This window comes from Schistocerca cancellata, chromosome 8, assembly GCF_023864275.1.
Source record: "Schistocerca cancellata isolate TAMUIC-IGC-003103 chromosome 8, iqSchCanc2.1, whole genome shotgun sequence".
Classification (NCBI taxonomy): Eukaryota; Metazoa; Arthropoda; class Insecta; order Orthoptera; family Acrididae; genus Schistocerca; species Schistocerca cancellata.
In genome coordinates, this window is record NC_064633.1 from 613,415,343 (window position 1) to 613,428,971 (window position 13,629).

Genomic DNA, 13,629 nt, shown 5'->3' on the forward strand with positions numbered 1-13,629 from the left:
AAAACGTACGAGGGCATTCTATAAGTGACGCAACTCGGCCGGCTGAGTATTGCGCTCCAACCTAGACTGTTGTGTTTGTTGTGCGTCCAGTAGTTCGTAATGCTCGATAGTAAACTTTGTGTTTGTTGTTTCTGAAACTAAATGCCGGCGGTGGGTATTGGCTCTCTTGTGGCTGCCAATTTATACAAGAAAGTAAAACAGCTTCAATACAGGATGTCCCAGAAATGTTACGATCAGTTTCGAGGACAGGAGCCCGTGGCCGCAAACATCATCCAACAACGCTACGGAGCTGGCGCCTCGCTCTAGGCCACCCGCTCAGCAGCAGACCGACGGCGTTGAATAGGAACTCGTATGTCAAAAAATCCGAAATCAAACAAATGTAAATTTATTACGATTATAATACATCCATAAAAAAATTAGATCAAAAAATGGGAAAATGAATTTCAAGCGATACATTAAATAAAAATTGACATACAGTGTTGGTGTATGTAGAAACTGACATACGAGGTTGAAGTTCTAGACCATCGAAATGTGACTTTGTACGCTGACGGTCCGTAGGCAGAACATCTCGCAGTTTTGTCTGTTATTCAGTGATCGCGACTGATCGGCGTGTTCGCCAGTGGAAAAGATGGAGCTGACTGCTGCGTAGAAACTCCCTGTCCCCTAGGAGTGCGGTGCTCTGTTGCCTTGGTGGATAATGGCTTCGGACACGGGTCTCCACCAGCAGTTTGTTTTTCTCCATTATACAGAAAAAACATTTGAGATTTTAGAGAGCTGCAGGAGAAAAATAAATGACGGATGGAACCCCATGTCCGAAACTGTCATTCACTGAGACAACGGAGCATCACATTCTCAGGAGACAAGCCCTCTCTGCGCGCAGCTAGCTCTGTCTTTTCTACTGGAGGTTGTGGCAATCAGCCTCGATCACTGAATAACAAAAACAACATTGTGAGACGTTCCGCCTACAAAGTCACTGTGGTGTCACCGCCAGACACCACACTTGCTAGGTGGTAGCTTTTAAATCGGCCGCGGTCCGCTAGTATACGTCGGACCCGCGTGTCGCCACTGTCAGTGATGGCAGACCGAGCGCCGCCACACGGCAGGTCTAGAGAGACGTACTAGCACTCGCCCCAGTTGTACAGCCGACTTTGCAATGAACGGTTCACTGACAACTACGCTCTCATTTGCCGAGACGATAGTTAGCATAGCCTTCAGCTACATTTGCTACGACCTAGCAAGGCGCCTTATTCAATTTATATTGAGATTCTATTAATGTATCATCAAGAGCGATGTTCTACAAATGTGGATTAAAGTTAAGTATTCCAGAAGCTACGTACTTTTCTTTATAGCATTCATTACGTATCCTGTTTCAGACCTCACGCCAGCCTGCGTGAGTTTAAGCGCGTGCCTTTCGGCTTCCTCTAATTGTGTCTAGGCTGTCTTGTCTAGACACAACAGTCACCTTTGCTGTTGAAGGGATGGCCTAGAACCACGCGCTGGCATCTATAACTTCGACGCTCCGTAGCGCCCTCGAAAGATGTTTCCGAAGACGCGTTCCTATCCCTGATTTGTCCCTTGAGAAACCCTTTACATACCCTCGATGTTTGTCGCAACATTTCTGGGGCACCCCGTATAATAAAAGAAATTTCAGTTAGTTTCCTTCAATTTACTTCTATGGTCACAAAATTTTTATTAACAGATTACTGGTTTGGGTCTATAATGACCATAATCATATCTGCAGCAAAAAATGGGAAAAAACATAAATACACTCGCAGATGTTTCAGCTTAAAAACAATAAATAGACCATAATGAAAAGTACTGCATTTGTCAACTACTGCCTCTTAACTCTTCCTCTTTTTAACAATCTTACTTTTGTCGTGTTCTATTTCATTGTCTTTTATTACTGTAATGCCTTTTATGCATTATAAGCTCATTACAGACATCAACTACTGTACCTCCCTTTATTTTTTCTGTTCAATTAATTATTGAAAACTAGGTTATGCCGACTTTAGCGACATGTGGTGAACTTACTACACAAACATCCTGTGGCTACTGTACGGCAGCTTGTTTTGAACAGCAGTACTACTGACAACATGACTCGTGCATGTGATGTTATTTGTATGTATTTGACGATGCTGGTGCTGATTCCGCATTTAACATTTGACGATGCCACTATGTCTGCAGTACATTAGGAGTTTGTTTTTATGAAACAGGTATGCCTCTTCATATTTAAAGGGCACAAATGTAAATTTTGTCACTACTATTTTTCATTATGGTCTATGTATTGTTCTTAAGTAGTGTACAGGTTCAAATGGCTCTGAGCACTATGGGACTTAACATCTGTGGTCATCAGTCCCCTAGAACTTAGAACTACTTAGACCTAACTAACCTAAGGACATCACACACATCCATGTCCGAGGCAGGATTCGAACCTGCGACCGTAGCAGTCGCGCGGTTCCGGACTGAGCGCCTAGAACCGCTAGACCACCGCGGCCGGCAGTATACAGTTTGCCAGTGTATTTATGTTTTTTTCAATTTTTTGCTGCAGATCTGATGATGGTCATTATAGGCTGAAACCGGTAATCTGTTAACAAAAAGTTTGTGATCATAGACGTAAATTAAACGAAAGTTATTCGTCTCACTGTTTTTTCGCGACAATGTCGCAGCTTGTGAAAATTTCAGTTAGTTTACCAACACTGCCATGCAACTGAACTCGTTGCGAGAGATATGTGCTTTGTCCAGATTTGCATGGGATGGCATAGACCACGACAAAAAATTAATAGGGCGAAAACATCATATTTATTGACACTACTTATAAGACTACGAATTAAATGCTTGTATTTCGATTACTTGATAGTCTGTTCCAGCACTTTCTCTGGTTCAAGCGGTTACAATATACAACCAATTGCTAGCTGTTATAGTGTTAGTAGCATCGTCCTATGGACCTTCTACACTCACTGCGAATTATTTTGTACCTGGTGCAGATCTCAGTGTACGGCATCTTAAAATAAAAGAAAAAAGAAAACACGCAGATGGTTGTACTCGCATGCAGTGAGCAAAGACAACTCTGATGGTGTCCGTAGCACCGCTCGTAGGAAGGGAGAGAGATCTGGAGAGGCGTCACTCGAGGTGGCGCGACAGTGGCCCGTTTCAGTCTTTGTGAGCCCACCTCCATACGAACGGTAGCGGGACCTCTGCTGTTCAGTATGTTATTGTTGTTGTTGTTGTTGTTGTTGTGGTCTTCAGTCCTGAGACTGGTTTGATGCAGCTCTCCATGCTACTCTATCCTGTGCAAGCTTCTTCATCTCCCAGTACCTACTGCAACCTACATCCTTCTAAATCTGCTTAGTGTATTCATCTCTTGGTCTCCCCCTACGATTTTTACCCTCCACGCTGCCCTCCAATACTAAATTGGTGATCCCTTGATGCCTCAGAACATGTCCTACCAACCGATCCCTTCTTCTGGTCAAGTTGTGCCACAAACTTCTCTTCTCCCCAATTCTATTCAATACTTCCTCATTAGTTATGTGATCTACCCATCTAATCTTCAGCATTCTTCTGTAGCACCACATTTCGAAAGCTTCTATTCTCTTCTTCTCCATGTTTCACTTCCACACATGGCTACACTCCATACAAATACTTTCAGAAATGATTTCCTGACACTTAAATCTATACTCGATGTTAACAAATTTCTCTTCTTCAGAAACGCTTTCCTTGCCATTGCGAGTCTACATTTTATATCCTCTCTACTTCGACCATCATCAGTTATTTTGCTCCCCAAATAGCAAAACTCCTTTACTACTTTAAGTGTCTCATTTCCTAATCTATTTCCCTCAGCATCGCCAGACTTAATTCGCTTACATTCCATTATCCTCGGTTTGCTTTTGTTGATGTCCATCTTACATCCTCCCTTCAAGACACTATCCATTCCGTTCAACTGCTCTTCCAAGTCCTTTGCTGTCTCTGACAGAATTACAATGTCATCGGCGAACCTCAAAGTTTTTATTTCTTCTCCATGGATTTTAATACCTACTCCGAATTTTTCTTTTGTTTCCTTTACTGCTTGCTCAATATACAGATTGAATAACATCGGGGATAGGCTACAATCCTGTCTTACTCCCTTCTTAACCACTGCTTCCCTTTCATGTCCCTCGACTCTTATAACTGCCATCTGGTTTCTGTACAAATTGTAAATAGCCTTTCGCTCCCTGTATTTCACCCCTGTCACCTTCAGAATTTGAAAGAGAGTATTCCAGTCAACATTGTCAAAAGCTTTCTCTAAGTCTACAAATGCTAGAAACGTAGGTTTGCCTTTCCTTAATCTTTCTTATAAGATAAGTCGTAAGGTCAGTATTGCCTCACGTGTTCCAGTATTTCTACGGAATCCAAACTGATCTTCCCCGAGGTCGGCTTCTACTAGTTTTTCCATTCGTCTGTAAAGAATTCGTGTTAGTATTTTGCAGCTGTGGCTTATTAAACGGATTGTTCAGTAATTTTCACATGTGTCAACACCTGCTTTCTTTGGGATTGGAATTATTATATTCTTCTTGAAGTCTGAGGGTATTTCGCCTGTTTCATACATCTTGCTCACCAGATGGTAGAGGTTTGTCAGGACTGGCTCTCCCAAGGCCGTCAGTAGTTCCAATGCAATGTTGTCTACTCCGGGGCCTTGTTTCGACTCAGGTCTTTCAGTGCTCTGTCAAACTCTTCACGCAGTATCGTATCTCCCATTTCATCTTCATCTACATCCTCTTCCATTTCCATAATATTGTCCTCAAGTACATCGCCCTTGTATAGACCCTCTATATACTCCTTGCACCTGTTCAGTATATAATGTCGAATCAGAACACCTTGAGTCGTCGTCAAAGTTTCCAGTTGTTATTCTATTTGAGCAACCAGTTTCAGCGCTACATCGTCTTGAGGCCCCCTGACCGCCGTATAGGGGTAATCCCACCTCTGGTCCAGTCAAAATGGGGCCAGTATTCAAGACGGTATCCTCAGATTTCTTCTTGATACGGCGGTCCCATCAGAGAAGAAACCTATGGATACCAGTCACTAATTACTGGCCCCCATTTTGACTGCACCAGAGGTGGGATTACCCCTATACGGCGGTCAGGGGGCCTCAAGACGATGTAGCGCTGAAACTGGTTGCTCAAATAAAATAGCAACCGGAAATTTAGACGGCTGCAGGTGTTTTGATTTTTTGTATTTTTATGTTTAAATCTTCTTCTGTGGACTTGTGAACGCCGCGCGGCGTGCTGTGTGTGGTCGACATAGACAGCATCGATACGACAATTATTTTCTAATAACTCTCGTCACATTAAGGGAAATCCGGCCCTTTGTCTTCAAGCTGGAGAATATCCGCCACCTCTTGAAAATTGGGAAACGAACGCTGCCGTTTAGAATAGCTACCAGCACTAGCCGAAGTGCCCGTCCTAGGAATGATACATCACAACTGGACTTCGGGAAGGCCGGTGTTCAGTTCTTCATCTGAACACCTCGATTTAGATTTCCCTATGCCAAATGCCGGACAGTTCGTTTAAAACAGCCACCCTTTATCATCTTCGCCCGTCCCTGTCCCATCTCAGTATGTGTTTTGCTTCTGTTCTCGTGGTCCACGGTACATTTAACAAAAATCACCCACACTGTTTTCCTTCCTCCGGAGTAATGTGTATGGATGGCTTCCGACACCATCAGCCATATCCAGGTGCACAGTGAGTCGTTCCAATTGGTGGAGGTGTCAAGTGCTGATGAGATCATTCCAAATGACACATGCATCATCGCATGGTAAACTGTGGAGGAGCTCCATTGTGTGTTAAACAGGCCAGATATACACATGACTGGAATGATCTATTGTTACGTGGCCAGTTTTCTCTGAAATGGTCACGCAGTAGATTTCAAAATATTTTCGCGCTCATTTTCCTTGACCACACAGACTATCACTGACGCTGCATAACAACTGCAATGAAAATTCAATGCCTCCAGTGATGGTCCCTTTCATTGCTTTCCTTGCACTCACCTTTTTAGTACGATGAAGGGTTTGTACAGTAGGGAGCATACGAGCTGGCTAGCCATCGGTGGAGTCATTTTAAGAGGAGCTGGCTACCATAAGAATGTTCAGAGTCCAAAGAGAAATCGCAGCCTCGGGTGGACAGACCAGCATTCAGTTGCCTCCTCCAATGCTCTCCGGGTTGGAAACGGGACTGCTTTTTTTCTGTCAAAAACACACACTGTTGTTCTTAGTTGATTGTAGAAATATTTTAGCTAGGTAAGGGATCTCTACCCGGGTGTCTCTTCGCAAAGGCTAGAGTTAAATGTTCGTTACCTTAGCAAGGACCTCATAAAATATTGTTCGGGTTAAACTTTCAGAACCCCGCACTCTGGTTGGCTTTTACTGTTGTTTTACCTAGAGTAGCCAGTTTCTCGTCCGTGCTTACGTCCTGGGTCCTCATCAGTTTAGAAATTGTGCAGTGCTGTAGTGGAGGTTTCCTGCCTCCCTCTACTAGAGCTCTATTGGTTGGCAAGACTAGGAGATTGTCTTACATCTTTACTCGAGTTTTACTGGACGGAACTCGCAGTGTTTTCCGGCGAGATCCCTGCTCTGACAGGGACAGCAGAGCATCCAGGCATGGTAGGAAACGGAAGGGTGATGATTTCTCGCTCGGCTGCGGAAGTGTTATGACAGAGCCTGCTGGGCGACGTATATGGCGAACCTCGCTGTCGCAAAGGAGGGTAGGGCGTTCACGCTCCACTACTGAGGGAGAGCTGAACTCAGAAACTACTGCTGCTGCCTCCCACGTCGCTCTGCGAGTTCGGTAACGTGGGCCATCCTTGCCAGCGCCGATTCTGTAGGGACGCGATATTAGTTCACTCCCTTATTCCGTTCTAATACTTCGCAGCCAGCTAGTTTGCTTTCATTATGCATTTTGGCGTTCTCATTGTTGTTCAATCCTATTTTTCGGTATTCCTCCTGTAGTTTACTAACCATGCTTACAGTCACTGGTCGTATTTGTGCATTATCCACATAACCTTACATTTATCGTCTTCACCAACCTGTGCAAAGCATAGAGTCCATCATTAGGATTCGTTTGTCCAAGTATTAAATGTTCAGTTGTTTATCTCAGTGGGTAACTCGAGCGTCTTGCGTCTCGATAATGACGCTAGTAGTTACACTGATGACTTGTTTCTGTTATAGATTAGATGATCCCTCCTATCAATAATACAGGGCTATTACAAATGATTGAAGCGATTTCATAAATTCACTGTAGCTCCATTCATTGACATATGGTCACGACACATTACAGATACGTAGAAAAACTCATAAGGTTTTGTTCGGCTGAAGCCGCACTTCAGGTTTCTGCCGCCAGAGCACTCGAGAGCGCAGTGAGACAAAATGGCGACAGGAGCCGAGAAAGCGTATGTCGTGGTTGAAATGCACTCACATCAGTCAGTCATAACAGTGCAACGACACTTCAGGACAAAGTTCAACAAAGATCTCCATTCGGCGATCGTACGCGCAGTTTAAAGCTTCTGGATGCCTCTGTAAGGGGAAATCAACGGGTCGGCCTGCAGTGAGCGAAGAAACGGTTGAACGCGTGCGGCCAAGTTTCATGCGTAGCCCGCGGAAGTCGACGAATAAAGCAAGCAGGGAGCTAAACGTACCACAGGATGGTGCTCCACCGCACTTCCATCATGATGTTCGGCGTTTCTTAAACAGGAGATTGGAAAACCGATGGATCGGTCGTGGTGGAGATCATGATCAGCAATTCATGTCATGGCCTCCACGCTCTCCCGACTTAACCCCATGCGATTTCTTTCTGTGGGGTTATGTGAAAGAGTCAGTGTTTAAACCTCCTCTACCAAGAAATGTGCCAGAACTGCGAGCTCGCATCAACGATGCTTTCGAACTCATTGATGGGGACATGCTGCGCCGAGTGTGGGAGGAACTTGATTATCGGCTTGATGTCTGCCGAATCACTAAAGGGGCACATATCGAACATTTGTGAATGCCTAAAAAAACTTTTTGAGTTTTTGTATGTATGTGCAAAGCATTGTGAAAATATCTCAAATAATAAAGTTATTGTAGAGCTGTGAAATCGCTTCAGTCATTTGTAATAACCCTGTATGTCTATGCGCGTGATATGGTACTGCTTAATTGGGCTATCCATATTATCACTAAGTGAGACATTTCCCTGGTGTGACATCATTTCCTGTAATTAATTTCATGATGATGTGGTGTGCTTCCCTTCTCTGTAGGACGCCACATTTCAGACTTTAGTATCACAGAGGCATGCAAAGCAGCACAAGCGACACCCCACACCCTGTAACACCCATAGCTATTCAGATGGTTCACCATCTGCAGTGTCGCAAGTTTCATCCAGCCCTACCACACAACATCGGATTTCTGTTCGATCACAGCATATCTTATACCAAAACAGTTTCGACATGTAATTGGCTCAACTAAAATCTAAATTTAAACTCCATCCGAACAGGCCTCGAAAGGCCCAACCGTACCGACCGACCGCCGTGCCATCCGCAGCCTAAAGGCGTCATCTCTTGCTGATATTTAGGAGGGTAGGGCCAGCACACCGTTCACTAATGATTCTTTGTGACTCAGAGCCACTGCTTCTGAGTTAAGTACCTCCTCATTTGGCCTCACAAGGGCTGGGTGCACCCCTCTTGCTGACAGCGCTCGGCAGATCCGCACTGCCAGCCACACGAGTGATGGTAAAGCCCGACGGAGCCTACCGTCTCTGATCTGACGGGAACCAAGGCCGTTGGCAATTGGCCCAACTGTGTGTACCAGCATACGGCGAGCAGCCAGAACATTATGACCACCGACCTGCTATAATATACAGGGTGAAAATTATTTAAACCGACAAACTCTGGAAGGTTGTAGTGGACTTCAAAACAAATATTTTTCCCTAATGTCATTTTTTCCTATGAGGATTATTTAAACCGGTAGAGACAGTATTACGCTCTTCAGTTGTTATAAGTCGTATTACGACGTTCAGTTGTTAGAGGGCGTATTACGCTCTTCAGTTGTAGGCAACTGCTGTCCACCAGTGTAGTAGTGCATTGTCTCTGTTTACTAATGGAGCGATACACCTGGAGTGAGTACACTGATACGGTTGGTGCGTACTACGTAGCGCACCACAACGGACCAGCTGCACAGCGGGTTTATCAACAACAATATCCTAATCGCCGTATCCCGCATCATGCGACCTTTGCTGCTGTGTACCAACGTCTGCGTGAGACCGGGTCATTTAGCAGATTACCTGGACAGGGGCGCCGTCGCACGGTAAGAACGCTCCAATTTCAGGAAGCTGTCTTGCAGTATGTGGAGCGGGGTCCTTCGATCAGCACTCGTGCAATTGCACGTAACATGGGGACGAATGAGACGAGTGTAAGAACAGTCCTTGGAGAGCAGTTGTTACGTCCATTTCATTTACAGCGTGTCCACAACCTGGAACCAGTTGATTATCCACCCAGGGCACAGTTTTCGCAGTGGTACCTGGAACAGCGTGAAATGCATCCTACATTTCCATTCTCTGTGTTCTTTGCCGATGAACCAACGTTCGGGCGTGATGGAGTCTTCAACATGCACAATTCGCATGTTTGGAGTGAGGATAATCCGCATGCCACAGTTACTAGCGCTCATCAAGTGCTGTTCTTCGTTAATTTGTGGGTCGGTGTTGTTGGGGACTGTTTAATTGGGCCGTATCTGGTTCCTAGGCCATTAAATGGCAGGCAGTATTACAATTTTCTCGCCAGAGCATTGCCAGAATTGCTGTAAGACGTCCCGCTCCCTACAAGACAATGCGTGTGGTTCCAACGTGACGGGGCGCCGACACATTGCAGTCATCGTGTGCGTCGATTCCTGGGCCGACGGTTCCCATAAATGTGGATTGCCAGAGGTGGTCCGGTACCATGGTCTGTTCGATGCCCAGATATGTCCTCTCTGAACTTTTTTTTGTGTGGGGAGAGATGCGCAACCTTGTTTACGCAACTCCTGTTGCATCAGAAGAGGATCTGGTTGCCTTGATAGTAGCAGCAGTAGGAACAATTCAGGTACTTTTGTGGCCGTGTCGGACAGAAATGATCCGACGGTGTAACCTTTGTTTACGTGTCAACGGAGGCATTTTTGAAAATCTACTGTAATTGAATTTGGGTTGTGTTAATGTGTTGTCTCTTGGTCATAAAAAAAGTAGAAAAGTGTCTGTTGGTTTAATTAATTTGCCGACAGAGAGATCTTCCTCTACCGGTTTAAATACTCCTCATAGGAAGAAACGACATTAGGGAAAAATATTTGTTTTGATGTGCCCTACAACCTCACAGACTTCGTCGGTTTTTAATACTTTTCACCCTGTAAACCCGTCCAGGCGACAGCAGCGTCACGTGTCGAGGAATGACTCGTGGTCAGACCAGGCCCGCACAACCGCGCGAGTGGTCGACTGTGAAGAGCGGACAAACTGAATAGCTGGCCGGCGGCCATTAGAGTGGTAAAGTGGCGCGCGGAGTTCGAATGTTTATGCATCGCTTTTGGTTATAAAATGGCTGCCCTTGAGTTAGGTCACAAACATAATGCCTCATTTAAATACGTTACTACAATACACTTTTTAATTTGTGAACAAACAGCAACTAGTCACTTTATGAACTTATCTTACGTACTACATGGAATCTGCCGTAGCAAAAAGTTATGTACTGGACCCCTAGCATTTTTCGTAGTTCATTTACGATAGATGTAAGCAAAATGCATTAAAATACTCGAAGATTTGCCCACTATATTAATAGATATTTCCTGACTCTACCTTGCTTTAGATTTTATGACGAGGAGTTCGTTATATACGGCATAGTGCTTTGGCAACTCACGACCAAATTATCAAGTTTCAACCTAACCTAGACCATGAAAACACTACCGATCAGCCAAATTTCTTCAAAATGATCAGAACATATAAAATGGTATTCTGTCGGTCGGAAATCTTGCCTTCTGTCAACGTGTAACCATTTTTGTAACAGGTGTGGTTTTGAGAAAGGAAACCTGCAAATATATGCACAGACATTATGCTAATATCGTGTTACAAAAATATTTATTAAGCAAGTGCACTGACATGCAAAACAACTTAAAATATCCACATACCTGTCAAACGTAATATTCGTTCCTTTCTCGAATATATTTGTACAATTAATCGCTGCACAACTCTTCACCATTGTACTTCTTTTGATTGGAACATACAGACAGTAGAATTACGAGTAACAAATACTGTATGTACGCCCCAACAAATATACAACGTTGAATCAGGGTCTTCATAAACAACACTACTACGCTACACATCAGACTACAACCACTATAATGGCGTCCAGCCGAAGGTTCAAATTATCCCGCGACTGCAGCGCCATCAGTGAGTCTAGTTATTTTTTACAAGGTCTTTGGGTCAGCCACACGCACGGTGCACGGTGCGTGCTGTCCGCGTGTAGAGTGGGGAAGGCGAGCGATGTGTCCCAGTCTGACGGAGGGCGGAGAGCCGGAGTCTCGGCGCGAGCATGTCGGAAAGTGAACGACTTCTACATCTACGAGATACAAACTCCGCAAGCCACCGTACACAGCGCGGCGGGTGTTGTAGGAGTGCTGTGGCGAGTGTCTTCAATACATGGCGAAACCAAGGTGAGAAAACGTCCAAGCATCTTGGGATAGGACCGCCACCCCTCATTACAGATGTTACACTGGACAGACTGGTGAAACCGGACAAGCGGCGACTTGCGGCGGAACTAACATCAGACTGTAGTGCTGGGCAGGGTACAAGTGTGTGTGTGTGTGTGTGAACACACGGCGCACCGAACGCTCCTAACGGTGGTCGTCTGCAGTCGGCGGCCCGTGCATGTGCCACTGTTAATAAGGTCTGTCGGTAAACTGAAGAGCGAGCGAGCGAGTCCCCACTCTGCCTACCCAGCTACGTCACGAGGCGCTTCTACAGACTGTTTCACAACTTAGTACCTGTCCTGCCGCGGCGCGCGTTTTAAATCTTTGTCGACGCCGTGTACAGATACGTCCTGGCAGCGTTTATTTTTAAACAAATGTGTTAAGACCATAATGAATCCAAAAGAAGATAGCTTCTTCCGAAACACAACATTATAGAGGAAGTAATATTAACGTAGGAACGGAAGTCAGGATTCTGCTACAAATACGGAACCGAATGCCTGTTCATGTGAATGTATGTACCCTCTACTGCTATTCGCAAAACGAACCCCGTATGGTGCAATCAATCGGTAGAATTTAAGCCTTGTTCTCACTTTATGTTTCTATTAAAAGCTAGAAATTTCCAGGTAAATCCCATTTTACGCTGTGTCTTACGTAAAACATCTTTCTCCCAAAGAAAACAGATTTTCTTTTTTATGGCAGTGCGCAATGTCCATAATGTCGTCATTATTTTTTGGTTTATGTGAAAGTCCTCCATCGTTTGTCGAATGACCGATTTTGTGAAACTGCCTATAACGAAGAGTTTCCTCCCAAAATTATCAGTTTTCCTTCGTGGCGGTTCCAGTAAACCACGCGGTTTATTTTCGCGTTTCTTCCTTATGCGTCCTGTTGTGGCGAGGCTAACGTTTGCATAACTTGCAGCCGTCTGATTGGGACTGGTAATATTAGCCCACAGTTCTTTTGTGCCGCCTCTTTAACACATGATGTTGTAACATTACAGACAATCGAACTCTCGTTACTCCATTAATACCTCCTCTTCTCCATATTCTGCACATTTTCTTGCAATGCAGGACAATTATCCATCACTTCCGGATACCGAAGTATATCAGTAAGCACACAAAATTAACTTTCTGACACTGGCAATTAAGATCCCACGAACAGAACGACGTGTATCACTGCTCGCTGATCTACACCGCTAGGCAGGAACGGGCAACTGATTTTGGGTGCCCCTCTAGGCCAGTGGCAGGGTTCTTCTGGGAAAGGCCGCTTCCCCCACCAAAAGCACTGCTCGCTCTTCAGTTTACAGACAGACTATACCACGACATCGGCAATCATGACTGAAATCGGTACTTGACCATCGGCACAGGGGCAGAGCGATGAATGCCCTGATGATTACCGATACCTTTTTCATCATGCCGGTGGTCGGGCGCGAATCCCTCGTCTTACAGGACAACAGCTCCTTGATACCTGCTCTGTGGGAGACAAGCTGGCAAAGGCTCCATTATGCTCTGGAAATCATTCACGTGGGTGTCCATGGGTCGGGTGGAGCTCGTGCAAGGCACCATGACAGCCAAGGAGTATCGTATACTAGTTTCCGACCACGTATACCCCTTCATGACGATCATGGTTCACAGCGGCAGTGGCATTTTTCAGCGAGATAATGCGCCATGTCACAAGGCCAGGGGTGTCACGGAGAGGTTTGAGGAACACAGTGGCGAGTCCCAAATGGTGTGACGGACCTCCCCAACTCGCCAGTTCTGAAGCCGATCGAACACATCTGGCATGTGATTGAACGTGACGTGAGAGCTGATCGCCACTCTCCCCGTAATTTTCGGGAATCAGGTGACCTGCGTGTGCAGATGTGGCGCCAGCTCCCTCCAGCTACCTAGCAAGGCCTGATTCCCTCCATGCCAAGACGCGCCGCCGCTGTT